The sequence below is a fragment of the Felis catus genome, chromosome A2, assembly GCF_018350175.1.
Source record: "Felis catus isolate Fca126 chromosome A2, F.catus_Fca126_mat1.0, whole genome shotgun sequence".
In the NCBI taxonomy this organism is placed as follows: Eukaryota; Metazoa; Chordata; class Mammalia; order Carnivora; family Felidae; genus Felis; species Felis catus.
Window position 1 is genome coordinate 65,001,937 of NC_058369.1, and position 18,376 is coordinate 65,020,312.

General features: G+C 35.9%; 1 protein-coding gene across 3 annotated transcripts in view; it reads right to left on the reverse strand.

Annotated features, from left to right (window-relative positions):
• Positions 1-18,376, reverse strand: part of ZPBP (zona pellucida binding protein) — a 112,250-nt gene that overhangs the window by 18,059 nt on the left and 75,815 nt on the right. The gene's annotated exons all lie outside the window — the stretch shown is intronic.

Consider the following 18,376-nt stretch of genomic DNA (forward strand, 5'->3'; position numbering starts at 1 on the left):
CTGCAACAGGAAAGAAGAAATAGGGGGCACAAAGATTGAAGGGAATAAGTTGATACTTTATTTGCTAACCCATATGATTATTTACATAACAAACCGGAGGGGTCTACAAATATAAGTATGTTTTGTAGGTCATAGGAAATAAATCGCACATACAAATTAGTATTTGTATTTTAACAGTCAGCAATTGAAAATTCAATAAAAAAACATCCAATTTAAAATAGAGTCAAAAATGTGTAAGACATTCTCACTGAAAATGACAGAATATTCATGAGAGTACTTCCAGAAGCCAAAGAAAGATACCTCCATGCTGTTTCCCATAATAGCTACAGCAGTTTGCATTCCCACCAACAGTGTACAAGGGTTCTCTTTCCTCCATATGCTCGCCAACACTTGTTACCTAAGGTCTCTTTGTCTTATTGATAATAACGTGATGAGATCTCATTGTGGTTTTGATTTTCACTTCCCTGGTGATTAGTGATTTTGAGTACCTTTCAATACACCTGTTGGCCATTTGTATGTCTTCTTCTGAGAAATATCTATTCAGGTCATTTGCCTGTGTTTTAATTGGATTATTTGTTTTTATGCTATTGAGTTGTAGGAGTTCCTTATATATTTTGGAGATTAACCCCTTATCAGACACATGGTTTACAAATAATCAAAATATGGAAATAACCTAAATGCCCATCAACAAATAAAAGAGTAAAGAACATACGATTTATATATACAATGGAATATTCATTATTCAGTCTTAAAAAAGAAGGAAATTTTGCCATTTGTGTCAACATGGATGAACCTGGGAGACATTACGCTAAGTGAAATAAACCAAACACAGGAAGACAAATACTGCTTGGTCTCTCTCACATGCAGAATCTAAAACAGTCAAACTCAAAGGAGCAGAGAGTAGGATAGTGGGTTGCCAAGGGCTGATAGGAAGGAGAAATAAGGAGATATTATAGTTTCAGTTATGCAGGATGAATTAAGTTTTAGAGCTCAAAACATAGTGATGTAACTATAATTAATAATATTGTACGGCATACTTGAAATTCACGAATGGGGTAGATATTAAGTGATCTCACCATGCACACATACACAAATGGTACCTATATGAGGTATGGGAGGTGATGGATTATGTTAATTAGCTTGATTGTGGTGATTATTTCACAATGTATGCATATATCAAAACGTCAAGTTGTACATCTTATGTAGAATGTTGTCAATTATCCCACAATAATGATGAAAAAAATGAAATAGCTCATGAATACAAAGCCACATTCTGTCTAAATCATAATTCTATCAGGCTTACTGCAAATGGAATTGACCAGCTGACTCTAAAATGTATATGGAAATACAAAGGACTTTTCCAGAGATGACAAACACAATGTATCCCATCCTACACATTCTTCAATTGTGACTTTGTTGAGCAGTAGAGTCTGTGTTACCTCCTTATGAAATTGCGTAGACCTTTGTGAGTATGGCAAAAGTGAAGCGAGGTGACTTCTGAGGCTAGTCATAAAACACATAGCTTTCCACTGTTTTCTTAGGACATGAGCTTTTAGGTTCTATTGCCATACTATAATGTAACAGTCCCCAGTGCTCATACAGGGTGGTTTTAGGTATATTACTATATTTAGTTAGTATGGAAACCCTCAAGAATGATAGGCATATGGCCACAGTCAACAGAAAATTCTCACAATAGTAGGGAATAATCAGCCTAGACTAAACTCTGGTTCAGCCTAATAAACCTTAAAAGCAAGATCAGAAGTGGTCAAACTGTCTCCCAACAACTTATCAGTGTGTCCCAGACAAAACTCACTAATATAAAAACACAGAAATACAAAAATAGTCAACAACAAACAACAAAACATGCATAATGTATATAGCATTCAGTAAAAAGTTAACTGGTACCTGAGGCAAAAAAGTATGATTCATAATAAAAAGACAAATAAATGAATTGCAAGCTACTGTGAACAAACATGTAAGAACTAGAAGAGACCATTAAAACAATTAATGTAACAATATTCCATAAGTTCAAAACTTAAGACATGGAAGATATAAAAAGTGTTTAAGTTATCAGGAAGTCAAAACCGAAGAATGAGTGAGATGAAAAACTACACAGGGTACACTTCTTGGTCGATTTGATGTTGCAAAAGAAAAGAATAGTGAAGTGTGAAGACGAAACAATAGAAACTCCAAAATAAACACACAGAAGACTTTTTCTGTGAAGAGATCAACAAAAAGCTGTGAGAAACTGTCAGGCTCCCGTGCTTTTAAGTGGAATCTCTAAAGGAGAAGGGGGTTAAAGTTATTTAAATAAATAAAGCTGAACAACTTTCCGAATTCAAAGAGCACGGAGTGTCCACAGATCCAATAAACTCAAAGACAAACTCCAGGGCAAGAATCACAAAGAAAAAACTACATGGAGGTGACTCCCATGTATGTTCCTCACAAGCAGTGATAGAGACTCTTAGAAGGATCCTCGGAAAGAAAGACACCTACTGTACCGAGGAACAAAGAGGTGACAGAGGGCTGCACACTGGAAGCAATTCAAGTTAGAAGACAAGGGGCGGGCCACACTGGAAAAAATGTATAAAGAACAGAAAAACTATCAACCTAGATTTCTATATCTAGTAAACAAAGTAGCTCAGAAATGAAGAAAAAGAAAGACTCTTTTCAGAAATTAGAAAGATGAAGTATTTTCAATAGCAGAGTCACACCAAAAGAAATAAATAAAATCCTCCAGGCCATTGAAAACAACTGCGGATGGATGTGGGTCTCCATGAGAAATCAACACTGCTGGATATGGTAATTACATGGGTAAATACATGAGATCTGCTTATTATTTATGTCCTGCTAAAAGATATCAGCTAATAAAAATAGTAACAATGTAGTGTGAGAGTTGTGATACATACAAAACTAAAATGGATGTCAAGACTAGCACAAAGGTCAAGGGAAGAGAAATGGAAACATACCACTAGCTCTTATGTGAAAGGGTAGAATATTACTTACAGGCAGACGGCACTAAATTAATGATATACATCATAAGCCTAAAGCAACCAGGAAAATAAAAGTACACAGACTTGTACTTAATAAACAGCAAGATTAATGGAATCTTAAGTTATATTCAATTGATTTAATTGACTGAAGAAAAAAAATAGATAAAAAAGGAACAAAAAGTAAGAGGGAAACAGAAAACAGTGAGATGATACTCTTAAACATAACAATATGAATTGTCACATTACAATGGGTTTAAAGATTCCAATTAAAAGGTAGAGATTGTCAGATTAGATTTTTTTAAAAGCAGAATCAAATTATACATTGCTGAAATAAATACATCTTAAATAACAAAAACACATTTAAAGTAAGGAAATAGTAAACGGTACAGCATAGCATGTGTACTGGTCAGTTTTATGTGTCAACCTGGCTATAAGCACTACTGGCTAGTTACTCAATCAAACCCTAATCTAGGCACTGATGTGAAGGTACTGTGTGGATGTGGCTAACATTTACAGTCAACTGACTCTATTAAAGGAGATAATATTCTGGGGGGGGGGGGGAGGGGGAACTGATCTACTCCATTAAAAGGCCTATGAGCAGAACTGAGGCTCCCTTGAGTTGGAAGAAATTCTGCTTGTGAACTTCAGCTGCCGGCTGGGGGCCGTGCACATTTTGCATAACTTCCTTGAGGGCCAGCCCTATGGACTTTAAATTAATTAACTAGCTATCAAAATCACATAAGCCAATTTCTTGCAATAAATCTCTAAATATCCTTGTATCTTATTGATTCTATTTCTCTGGTGGAACCCTGACTGATAAACCCTATTAACATTAATAAAGAGAAATCTCACTTATTCGGCAATATTAACATTAGGCGAAGTACAAGCCAGAGGAAAGACCATTACAAGGAATAAAGGACTCTTCATAATGATAAGGGTGTTATCATAAATAGAAGGATATGATAACGTTAACCATTTATGCTCCAAAGAGCGGAACTTAAAAAGAAATGAAAAAAAAAAAAACAAAAAACACTAATGGAACTATAAATAGACAACTCAATCACTTTAGTAAGAAAGGTAAATAAATACCCCTCTCTAAATAACAGAATAAAATAGACAGAAATAAAATAGACAGAAAATCGGGGGCAATATAGGAGATTCAAATAATATCAACAAACTGATTTGATACTTACAGGAGAACATTCTACCGAATGAGGGAAAAATACACACTCTCTTGAAGTACAAATGGAACATTTACCAAGATATACCATTTGCTGGGTCACAAAACATTTCAATAAAGTGTTCAAGTCATGTAAAGTATGTTCTTTGACAACAACTGAATTAAACTAGGTTTCAATAAAAGAAACACATCTGGAAATCCCCTTAACGTAGAAATTAAATGTCACACTTCTAAATAACTGATAGCTTAAAGTAGAATCAAGAGAAATGAGCATTTTGAAGTGAATGAAAATGAAAATACAACACGTGAAAATCTGTTCAGCGCTACTAAAGCAATACTAGGGTACTGAAGGATACAAATTACCCAAATGTTGCCAAGAAAAAAAATGACCTGAACAGCCATATGTATTTCAAAAACTGAACTTTTAGCAAAAAACGAAAGACAAAAAAAAAAAAAAAAATCCCAACAAAGAAAAACCAAAGGTGTATTCTGGCTTTGCCTTGCTGTTTATGGTAAAATGCAGGAGGAAGCAGAGAAACTGAGGACTGCACTGTTCGGCAAAAAGAATCAGCATGTGATCATTTGAAAGGTTCTTGGCCTACCCACATTGCAAAAGACGCTGAAATCGGGATATTCGCTAGCAGAAAAGCAAGCTGTGGGGACAATGATGGTATGGCCAGATAAACTTTCGCTACTGAAATTAGGTATGTGACTCATAGATCCACTCGACCACCCCAAAACCTAGAATTGATATTCACAGTTTTCAGAAAAGATCTGTGCCTCCACAAGATTTTTGATTAATGGTGTGAGCGTCCAAGACACAAACAGAACACCGCAAGGTTTCTGAGAATGTTTTACAGCAGAAACACTGCTCACGTGGTCTAAAGGGGACAGACAGGATAAAATTAAAGAGGGCTGTTAGAGTTCCAAAATTTTACAAGCAGGCAATGGGCCGGTATTATTATCTGCAAACATGTGTTCCCCTTTGAGGAAAAAGGGAGGAATGACTGGCAGGAGAGCATCCCAGGCCCAGAGGCTGACCAAGTGAGAGCCACAGGCCTGGAACCTGCAGCCATGGACTCCGTGGACCCAGAAATCCGTGCCTCTGTGGGTCCCCCGGGAAGAGGCCTGAGATACAAAGGACTATGGTGAAGCCCTGAAATTTAAAGGAATTTTCCCTCCTGAGTTTCAAACTTGTTGACTCCTTTCTTTCTGGCAATTTCTTATGCCTATCCCAGTTTATTTTAGAAGCAGGTAATTTTTTTCCTAAGTTCAAATGTCCACAGACAGAGAGGAATTTTGCCCCAAGATGGATCACCAGTGGAGTCGCAACCATACACAATGTGGAGGACTTAAATAATGGGGATTTGGAATTTCTGAACCGATATTTGAGTGAGATTTTAGACTCAGAGGTGAAGTTGTAATGGGATGAAATTTTAGAGGATGCTGGGATGGGGGGATGGATTTTTGAAAGCGGTACAGTCAAGAATATTTGAGGGCTAAGGGCAGATTGCAGTGTATTGAATTATGTCCCTCAAAAAGATAGATCTAAGTCTTAACTCCTAATACCTTTGAAACTGATCAAAGCACTATACTTAAGTGAATAATATAGCATACTACGGTATACTTAAATCCAAACCATAGATTAAATATAAAAGGATTAAAAATCCAATTAAAAGACATTGTCAAAATGGATGAAAACTTGAAGGTTCATCTATAAGGCTGACACACATTAATTACTTTCAAAAATTGAAAAGGTAGAAAACATCACACAAAAATCTGGAGTGGTTTTACTAATACCAAAAAATTAATTTTAAAAACAATCATATTTGAGAATTTTGACCATTTTTTTCCTGGTAAGTGACAAAACTGAATAGAACAAAGAGCCACAGAAGTAGATCAAAAATCCCATTTGAATATAGGTTATATTAACAAACATGCATTATCAAGTACATGAACAAAACTGAGACTTACAGACCAATACACTCAACAACTACAGGATTCACATTGTTTCCAATAAAATAACTGTAAATATATGGATTAAATTAACACAGTATTTTCATTCACCACAGTAGATTAAATCAGAACTCAATATCAAATTACATTTTGAAAATCTCCAAATATTCAAGATGCATATATTTTTTTTGAGGAGGAAAAAAGAAAAAAACAAAAGGGAAAAGTGTCCTTTGGCAGTTGGGTAGTGACATGGAAAAGGAACAAACGGGTAAAAATTAAGATTTTTAACAAATAAAACAAAGAACTACAGCAACAGCTGTCCCGCCAGGGTGACCCTGTTTTCTGAACGCCTCCCCCTGCCACCCCATGACCCACCTCACTCTGCCTGCCCCTGTGTGGAGAACCCCAGAACCCCTCGCCCACACCCTACCAGGGCACCCCCTGCACAGAATGTCCTAGGACAGCCACTTCGGTTTCAGCTGTCCTCCCAGGGTTCCCTTTGTACAGACAGCCCTGGGACCACTGGCTTCCATACACTTCAGCCGTCTTGACAGGGTACTTACTCTCTTCTTGGTGAGCACTGGGACCACCTGGTCCACACCAACTTCAACTCTGGTCATCCCTCCAGAGCACCCCCAGCCATGCCGGCCACAGCTACAGCCAGCCAGCCAAAGTCACCAGGAACACACAGTCTACTGAGAGAAGGACCACATGCAAGACCATTCCTTCAAGTTTACAAGAAGCTGTCCATTCCACCTAACTCCCAGAAACACAAAAAGTCAATCAAAACGAGGAGATGGGAATATACTCAAAAAAGAAAGGAAAATACAAAACCTCAGAAAAAGAACCAAATGAAACAGAGACAAGCAGTATGCCTGATAAAAAATTTAAAATAATGATTGTACAGATGCTCACTAGGTTGGAGAAAAGGGCATAAGAACTCAGTGAAAACTTCAAGAAAGGGAGAGAATGTATAATAAAGAACCTATCAGAATTGCAGAATGCAAGAACTGAAATGGAGGACATAGAGAGAGAGAGAAAGAGAGAGAGAAATCTTAAAAAAAAAAAACTGAAATGAAAAATAGGAATGAAGCAGTGAATCAGAAGATAGAAAAATTGAGATTATCAAGTCTAAGTTACAGAAAGAAAACTGAAGACTTGTGGGACATCTGCAGGTGGAAATTATGGGAAGCCCAGAAGGAGAAGGGAAAGGCAATGAAATAAAGGTCAAAAACTTGAATGCATGAATTTATAAATAGAAGGACTTAACAAATCCAAGTAGGATAAACTCAGAGACACACAGCAACACACATTAAAACCAAACTGTTGAAAGGCAACAGTACTGAAAAATACTGAAAGAAGCAAGACATAAGCAACTCATCACGTACGTGAGATCCTACGCAAGACTATCACCCAATTTCTCAGCAGAAATCTTATAGGCCATAAAGAAGTAGCACTGTATACCTAAAGTACTGAAAGAAAAAAAGGGTCACCTGAAAATTCTACATCTGGCAATAATGCCTGCCCTTCAAAAACAAGGGGGAAATTAAGTTATTCTCAGATAAAGAAAAGCTGAGGGAGTTCATTACCAAACCACCTGCCCTACAAGAAATGCTAAAGGAAGTCATTCAGGTAGAAATAAAGAATGCTAGACAGTAACTCAAAGCCAGGAGGCAATATAAAGATCTCTGGTAAAAGTAAATACATGAGGAGTATAAATGTGGGTATTATTATTTCAATTTGTAACCACTTTTTTATTTTCAAAATGATTTACAAGACAAATGCAGAAAAATAATTACACATCTCTGTTTTGGGGCACACAATATTAAAGATACAATTTGTGACACAAACAAAGGGGGTGTAGAGCTTTTATATTTGAATGAACTTAAGTTGCTAAAATTAAAGTCAGGTTGTTTTATGTCATCCCCATTGTATAGCTCTACTATAGATACAAAAGAAATGAGAAGGGAATCAAAAAAGTGTCACTATTAAAAAAATCAACTCAACAGAAAAGGACATCAATGGAAGAAATTAGGAAAAAGAAAGTTTTAAGAAATACAGAAAACAAATATCAAAAAAACTGACATCCCTCCTTTTAAGCAGTAACTTTAAATGTAAGTGGATTAATTTCTTTAATCAAGAGACAGATACTGGCAAAGCAGATAATAAAAAATGATGCAATTACGTTATCCACAAGAGATTCAAATAGGCCTGAGATGCAAATAGGCTGTAAGTAAAAAAACAGAAAAAAGTTATTACATGCAAATTATAACCAAAGAAAGCTGGAGTGGCTATCCTAATATAGACAAAATAGATTTTCAGAGAAAAACTTAACAACAACAACACAAAAAGATGGGAAGTACATACTGATGAAGGACAATTTAGTTCATCATGAAGATACAACAATTATAAACATACATGTGCCGCACCTAACAACAGAGTCCCAAAACATATAAAGCAAACTGACGGAACTGAAGGGAAAAAGAGTTATACAAAATAGTGACTTGAATACTCCACTTTTAATAATAACAAGCAGACAAAAGATCATTACAGGCCTTGAACAAAACTATAAACCAAAAGGACTTAGGAGACACACACAGAAGCCTCCACCAGAATAACTAAATACATATTTTTATCAAGTGCACATGGGACATTCTCCAGTACAGACCATGTGTTGGATCACAAAAAAAATAAGTCTTAATCAATTTTAAAAGATTAAAATCAATGAAATATCCTTTCTGATCCCAAAAGAATGAAGCTAGAAATCAGTATATTAAGAATACTGGAAAATTTGCAAATACTTAGAAATCAAACAATATAAACAATCAATGAATCAGTTAATAAACACAAAGGAAATAAATATCATAAGACAAAAACGAGAACACTATATACCAAACCTTAAGGGATGCAGCAAAATAAGTACTAAGAGTGTTATTTATAACTAAATATATACATCAAAAAAGAAGAAAGATCTGAACTTAATAAACTGACTTAAGGAACTAGGAAAAGTGAAACAAACTGAGCACAAAGCCAGCAGAATGAAGGAAATAATAAAGATTAAAGGTGAGGTTAATATATATATTTTATATATTACATATAATATATATAATAGAAAAAATCGACAAAGCCCAAACAAAAAAAAATGGACCGCTTCAGCTAGTTTGAGTAAGATTAAATGAGAGAAGATTCAAAATACTAAAATCACAGTATCAGTGAACATAGGAACATTACTGATTTTACACAAACAAAAACGTAGGAATAGTATTACTGATTTTGATAATATAAAACTATACTATTAATAATCATATACCAACAAACTGAATAACCTAGATGAAATGGAAAAAATTCTAGAAACACATAATCTACTAAAATGACCCATAAAGAAGTAAAAAATCCAAATGGACCTGTAACTGGTAAGATAATGAATCAGTTATTGGGGTGCCTGGGTGGCTCAGTCGGTTGAGCGGCCAACTTCGGCTCAGGTCATGATCTTGCGGTCCGTGAGTTTGAGCCCTGCGTCGGGCTCTGTGCTGACAGCTCGGAGCCTGGAGCCTGTTTCGGATTCTGTGTCTCCCTCTCTCTGACCCTCCCCCATTCATGCTCTGTCTCTCTCTGTCTCAAAAAATAAACATTAAAAAAAAAAATTTAAAAAAAGATAATGAATCCGTTATCAAAAACCTCCCCAGAAGGAACAGCCCAGGATCACATGGCTTCACCAATGAATTCTACCAAAATTTAAACAATAAGTAACACAAATTCTGTTCTCAAACTCATCCAAAAATTTGCAAATGAGGGAAAACCTCCTAATTCTACAAGGCTAGCACTTCTCTGGTACCAAAGCCAGACGAAGACACTGTAAGAAAAATACAGTCCAATAACCCTTAAAATACTGATGTAAAAATCCTCAACAGAATACAAAGAAACCAAATTCAGCAACCAAGTGGGTTTTTATTCCCAGAATGCAAGGATGATTCAACATATGAAAACTTGATCAATGTAATATACCACATTAACAGAATAAAAGGAGAAAAATCCAACACGTGCTCATCTCAATGAAGGAAAAAAAACCATTTTCCCAATGTCAATACTCATTCAGGATAAAAATAACAAACTATGAGGGGAAGAAAACTTTCTAAACATGGTGAAGGCCAAAAATTAAACACTCATAGCAACATCATATTCAACAATAAAAGACTGAAGCTTTTCCCCCAAGACCAAAATAAACACAAGATGTCCACATTTGCCATTTATATTCACCATAGTGCAAGTTCTAGACAGAGTAATTTGGTAAGAAAAAGAAATACAAGGAATCCAACTGTAAGTGAAGAAGAAAATTATTTCTGCTCATGATCTTATGACTCAAAAAAAAAAAAAAAACCCACCCCTGTGAATCTGATAAACAAATTCGGCAAAGTTGCACCATATAAAATCAATACACTAAAATAGTTGCATTTCTCTAAGTCAGCAATGAACAATTCAAGAGAAAATTTAAAAAACTATTTTACAATAACATCAAAAAGAATAAAATGTTTAGAAATAAATTTAAAAGAGGAGATAGAAGACCTGTACACTGACAACTACAACTTTCAACATTGCTGGAAAAAAAAAAAATAAAGAACACACAAATAATTGGGAAGACATCTGTATTTATGGATTGGAAGGCTTAATATTATTAAGATTAATTATTAACACTATCTTATTAAGATTAATTAATTAATTAATCTAATTAAGATTAATTAACACTAATGCCACACAAGGCGATCTACGGATTCAATGCAATCCCTATCAAAATCCCAACTATGTTTTTTTTCAGAAATAAAAAAACTCACCTTAAAATCCGTATGTAAACTCATGCATCTACAAGTAACCAGAAAATATTAAAAAAAGAAAGACAAAATTGGAGGAATCACACTTCCTGATCAAAACAGCGTGGCATGAACACAGACATCCAGACCAATGGGACATGAGAGAATCCCAGAAACAAACCCTCCCCTACATGATCAACTGATGTCCAACAAGAAAGCCAAGACCATTCCATGTATAAAGGATAGCCTTTTTAATAAAAGATTTCTGGGAAACTGAATACCCCGCATGTAAGTAAATAACACTGGACCCTGACTTTCCACAGTATACAAAAATCAATTCCCCAAAGGCCCCACCACCAAACACCACCATACTGGGGATTAAAAAAACATACCCACCTCTACCTATACAGACACTTCAATTGAGCTTTTAGGAGAGCATGAGCTTTTCAATAAATGGGCCTGAGAAACTGGGCGTTCAATAGGAGATAAAATCACACTGCAACTTTACATGATACGAAACAATTCAACTGAGATCTCAGTTAAAGCACATACTCATACTTAAAACTTAAGAATTATACCTTATTCCTCCTGTCCTCCTCATGCTTTCACAATCCACGAATAATGTTTCTTGACTGTGCCCCTTAAATATATTAGATCCATCCACTTTCTCTATTGCCATGGGCAGGACTCAGTTATTAATTAGGCCATGCTCAGTCTTGCTTTTGTGTGTGTTTTCTGCCAGGAAAACTCTGTTCACAAATCTCTATGACATTCTTCTCATCACACAGGGCTTGACTCAGGAGTCACTTTTTGAGTCAAGTCTTCCTCAAAATCCAATTGGTATGGTCCTCCATCCAAACCCTAGTTACTATCTCTGATGGTCAGTCTCCATTTAAACCCACAGCCTGGTGCACTTCCCACCCTTCTGTGCCCTGTACAACAGGGCATTCGTTCCCCCCTGCCTCACTGCTGGGTGTCCGCAGTGACCACCTTGCCATATGCCCACAGCCTGCCCCAGGCAGCCCGTCTCCCCAGCTCCAGCCCTACAGGCTGCATGGCTCCTTCCTCGTCCTCCTTCAAGCCTGGGGATGGTACGTGATACAAGCTTCAAGGCGTTGTAGTTCTAGATGCTTCAACACACCTTACTGGCCCCCGCATTCCACCCAAACCTCCGACTGTGGCACTTTCATTAAATGCTATTGGATATACTAGTGTTTCCTGTTTGAACCCGACTGATACGCTAGAGCGTATCATATCACCCTGTTTAATGTTTTTATTGTGCCGATCACCACGTGCAATGATTTTATTAACTCTTCTGTTTAAGGGTTGTTTGATCTGATAAACTTAAATATCAGAGAAGCCACTTTTTCAGTTCATTCATCAAGGTATCCCTAGGGTCTGACGTTTAGCAATAAGCCACTGTATATATCTCTGAATTCTAACACATGTCTGGATGAATAAAATAGAAAATAATGCCACTACTGTACTGAAGGTATTTATGAGTTGCTGAAAGATAAGGATGAAATGGCTCAGGATGGGAATAGCAAGTTATACTATGAAGCCAGCATCTTATTATTGAAGGTTTTAAAGTAAAAAATGAAGGGATTACATTAGGAATTTAGGGGTATAACTGAAAGCTATGTGAGATATGGGCTGAAGAGGAGAAGAAGAATTCCCCAGTTAGGAAGGGAACGTAATCATTCCACATGAGTGTGTGCGCGCGTGCACACACACACACACACACACACACACGGAATTCAAATTAGACGACTGTAACAGGAATAGAGACGAGAAGATAAATTTTGGAGAAAGACCTAAAGGAGGATTTAACTGCAGGCGGGCAGAGAGGGAGAAAGAAGGTACAGAACAGTTAAGAGGAGGCCATGGAAGGCTGTCTGGGGAACGGGCCTTGAGTGGCAAGTGTAAAATCCCTGGAGACTAAAGGGAATTAGCCGACGCAGCCGGCGGCGAGGGGAGTGACACGGTCTAACTCTGTATGGCTGTAAAAGTCTGCTTTTTACTTTTTGAAAAGTGATGCTTGCAGTCCAACAAAAGAAGTTCCAAACTGTCTGTAATCCCATCTCTATTGTGAGAGAGGCTGGAGATGGTGTGAACATTTAAAACTGATAAAATAACCAAAAATATCCAAAGTCAAAATGCTCATTTTTTAAAACTAGTAGTCACATTTCTGTAAATGTATACAAGGAAATAACTCAAAAAATAAAAGCTGAGTAACTGTAATGGTAAATCATCTTTAATATCATGGTAACAATAGGAAATAACCTAAAGTCTAACATAAAATGCTTGGCTATCCATTTTAAATAAATAAAACCAGTCTGAATTTCTATTGTTGGCTATCCATTTTAAATAAATAAAACCAGTCTGAAGACAGCAGAATAATACAGAACTATGTTTATAACTTAATGGTTAAAAGAAAGTAAATCATAATGATTTCATTATTCCCACTGAGCCTTTACTAATAGCTGTTAGAATTGTAAATTTATGAAGACAAAAATCAAGTGATACCATACAAAAAGAAAAAGAAAAAAAAACCCTTGTAAATTTCTTTTCTTCACAGTGCCTTTAACAGTGGTGTTCGAGCTTTAGGGGACAATTTAGTATCTTTACATCTTATTATGAAATATAACACATAAAGAGAGAAAAAGACATAAATGTACAATATAATGAATATTGCATAGAAACCTATCTGGAAACAGTTTAGGCTGTAACACAAAACTGCCATCACTCCCAAATTCCTCCTGTGCCCCCTCCAATCACACTCCCTTCCATCCCTCCAGAAGTCAACACTCTTCTGTTTTGTGGTAATACTGTCCCTGGACTGCATTCTAGTTTCAGCATTCATGAATATATCTCTGTAAAAGAATTGAACTATGCCTACGCTACATGGATTCTGTGGTGTTTAGCTTCTTTCCTGTAAGTTAATAAAATGCACCCATATGACTGTAATCCCCATTCATTCACTGTCATTCCTGTAAAGCATTCCATTGTATGAATAGATCACTAGTTATTCACACGTCTTACCATTAGTGGACACTTGGGTTGTCTCTAGTTTGGGACTATTAGAAAATACGCTGTGATGAAACTTCCCCGAGTCAAATGCTAGTTACAGAATGCGTGCATGGCACATTTACTACGACATGCAACTGTTTCCCACAGTGGCATGATCTCCACTCACGAAGGCAGAGTGCGGCTGCTCCTGGGCCTCCACCCCTTTTCGGCACCTAGTATTCCCTGACTGTTTACTTCCTGTCAATCTCAGAGCTGTGTAGTCGGATCTCAATCTGTCTTGAATTTACATTTCCCTGATTACAGAAAGTGTGAACGTATTTTCATGTACCCATTGATGACCTGGAATTACTCTTTTGTTAAGTACATCTGTTCAAATCTTTTCCCATTTTTGAATATTGTTTTGTCTTTTTTAAAAAGTGTTTTTTTAATTTACTTTATTTTTTATTTTTTTTATTTTTAATATATGAAATTTACTGTCAAATTGGTTTCCATACAACACCCAATGCTCATCCCAAAAGATGCCCTCTTCAATACCCATCACCCACTCTCCCCTCCCTCCCACCCCCCATCAGCCCTCAGTTTATTCTGTTTTTAAGAGTCTCTTATGCTTTGGCTCTCTCCCACTCTAACCTCTTTTTTTTTTTTTCCTTCCCCTCCCCCATGGGTTTCTGTCAAGTTTCTCAGGATCCACATAAGAGTGAAAACATATGGTATCTGTCTTAAAAAGTGTTTTGTATTAAATTTTTAAATATGTTCTGGGTAGTGGTCTTTTGTTGGTTATATCCATTACAAATAATTTTCCCATTCTGTAGACTACCTTTTCTCTCTTTGCAGTGTCTTGATAAACAGAAGTACTTAATTTAGTAGAAAAAATTATCAACCATTTAATTAAAGTTAGTGATTTTTGTGTCTCTTTTGGGAAATCACTTAAAAAATTTTTTTTAAACATTTATTTATTTTTGAGAGACAGAAAAGACAGAGCACAGTGGGGCAGGGGCAGAGAGAGAAGGAGACACAGAATCCAAAGCAGGCTCCAGGCTCCGAGCTGTCAGCCCAGAGCCCGATGCGGGGCTTGAACTCACAAACCGTGAGATCACGACTCAAGTCAAAGTCGGTTGCCCAACTGACTGAACCACCCAGGCGCCCTGGAAAATCATTTTCTGATGCTGAAGACATGATGATATTTCTCTACACTGTATTCTAACATATTTACTATTTTTATGTATTTATGTCTATAACACATCCGGAGATGATTGTGACTTTTTAAACTGGGTCCAATTTCATTGTTTTTCTTTATGGCTTGGCATTCCAGTATTACCTCTCTGACACTTTTTGTTTTACATATTTAAAACCATGTTATTAAGCACTCATAAATTTAGCAATCTTACATTATTATATCTTGACAGACTTATCCTTTTATCATCATGTAATGCCCCTCTGTGTATCTAGTGAGACTTCTTGCCAATCCTGTTTTGTTAATATCAGCTTTTTTATTATTATTATTTTTCTTGGTTCTTTGATTTAAAATTAAAACAAAGGTTCAGGGTTGCATATCTGAGCAAGATAAATTTTGGAGTCTAAAAGACCTTATTAAAAACAACTGTATCGTTTAATTCACTTTTACTGCATAAAGTACACAGGTACTTTATAAGGTATACTTTATTAATAAAATCATCTCAAGATGTTTAAATACTGTACCAACAACCTAATTATTTCTGACCACTCACAGACACGATATCACTAACAAAGAGCTCCCTGGGAGCTTTGAATGTACAGTAGCAAATCTTATGTTCAGAGAAAGCAACAGAAATTGACAATATTACATAAACAGTTACTGAGCTATACATTCAATCTGCAACAGTCAGTGAAAAATAGTCTGCTTCCTCAGTAGAAGGAAAGTTATCTTATCTGGGTACTGCTTATCATGCTACTATTCAAGCATTTAAAAAAGGTATTGCCACACCAATGCTAATACTCAGGAATCTCAGACCTCCATGTGTATCAGAATCACCTTAAATGCTTATTCCAGAAGGAGATGTCTGCTTCCCATACCTTGATATATTTTTCAGAAAATCTTTAGGTAATTTTGATACACACCGGAGTTTTAAAACCACTGCCAAAGTTTAAAGAGGAAGAAAAAGAAGGTGTAGTGGGAAATTATGTCAAAAACCGTTGACATTCAGGTGTTTTTCTGAGGCAATTAAATACGAATAAAATGGAGAAAAATAAAAACAAGATAGAGTTTTACAGAAATAATACAAACTACGGAAATCATCCAGGAAATCAAATTTAAGATTCTGTGTTTTAAAAAAATTACATTAGAAAACAATATAATCTTCTAGATGGTCTTTGGTTGTATTATCTTTATAATCTATGAAAGTATGAGACATCTAGTATTCACAGACTTAATTAGAATCTTCTTTCTTCAGCATCAAAATGATTGACAAAATCATGACAAAATTAAGCAATGCTAAATATGAAATGAGAGAAGTATTTTACAGTGAAAATTAATTTAAAATGCTAAACGAATTAGAAATGAGAAAGATAACATAGGTAAAAATGTTAAGCCTCCACTAGTTTATAAGCAAGCAATCTTTATCTGTCATCTAGAAGTAAAATCACAGAAGTAAAGTATGACATCCAAAAAAGAAGAAAACACCCGCTGTTCACTTAATCTACTGCTGAGAAAGTAAACGCATTTTTCTCACATTCATGTCCCAATCAATCCTCTTTGTTAAACATAAGCTTACTGTCTCTTCATTTTGGAAATAAGTTGTTTTACAAAGTACCTCATGTTTTCATTTGCTTCTCTCTAGCATTCCATTTTATACCAAATAGATTTAAGTTCATTTAGTATGCTAATTTTGTAACTAATGGCACATTTAATACCGGCTTCCAATTCAAAGGATGAGTTAAATATCTTTTTGGGTAGCATTTGCTCTCTAAAAATTTTGGAGCAATGGCCTCATGTAATATAGACAAAAGTATTGTATGCGATGGTCACATTATACTTAATGAGTTCTGTTTTAAAAAGGCAGCTCAGTCTTACTTCATTCGTGTAACAGAAATGATGACAGCACAAAGGTAATTCTAAATTAAAACATTTATTTACCATATGTTGGCATAAAATGAAATTTAGCAAATCACTAGTTAATAAGTATACTGAGCAATGATAATGATCCCATAAAAATGAAAAAAAAAATGTTCTCTCTCTCCTCCACTCAAAGATAGGACTCCTGCTGCCACATTAAATTTGTACCCTTCCACTCTGCCCTCTCCAAGCCCAGCTAAACCCAGAGCTCTTCTGACAGCACCCCTCTAGCCCTGGTTATGCAACCTCCCCCCCCCCCCACCCCCCCCACCCCCCCCGCAACCTGATGCTCCTTCAGGCCCCTGACTTGGCTAGAACTGCTATCCCTGCATGTTCAAAGTCCTACCTCAAGTCTCACATCAACCCAGAAAGCCATGTCTAATCACATCCTCTGTGACCCAGCCTATCTGTAACTCAGTTTCCTTTATATCATTTCCTTTTCATTCTCTTCCCTATGCCTCTTGTTCCCTAACTGTTCTACGAATGCATTTCCTGTGTCTGTAAACTCTGTGGGCACAGACCCCATGTCTGGGAGAACAAAATAGTATAACAGAGGCAGGAAATACTTCTGAAACTTGTAAGTTTCATTACATACTTCCCATGGGGTCTGTTGTCAGGAATAAATTACTTTAATGAACTTGATCAAACAGGATGATGCCTAACAGACTGAATGTTATAATTGCATGGCAAAATGAGAGAATGTGACAACTGTATTATCCAAATTGTATAAATGCAAAAAAATTTTCAGTAGTAAAATTTTTGTGCTTCTCAGAGATTCAACCCTATTATTTCACTTGTAAAAGCTATGCTTAACTATTTCAAAATTCTTGGAATTAATGACATACAAATATTTAAGCTTTTTAGTTTATCTTAGGTCTTTATAAAGTGAAAATATAAATGCATTTAATAGACAGCTAAACTACCAGGTTCTGGTCTCACTGTTTGGTATTTCCAGGGTTTCTTCACCATTATCTGTGCTCTAAAGTGATATACATAATCACAGATTATCAAAATAGTTACACAGTTGGTATATGTGTTTATTTGTTAAATCTGTGTCATATTTCCTAAGATAATTTTTCAAGTACATTTTGTCAAATTTCATATCCTTAACCAAAAACTCAATCAGAAAAAAAAAAAGGAAAAGTATTATCTACCAATTAAGTCAAGCAAAGGAAAAAGAAAATTTAGTGCTCTATTATACTGAAAGGATTTTGATCTAACCTAAGATAGAGAGTAGAAAAGAACAATCAGAGAAGACTGAATGAAAATGGTACTAATTTACTGATGTTGCTATTAGAAAGCCTTTTAAAACTGAAGATTA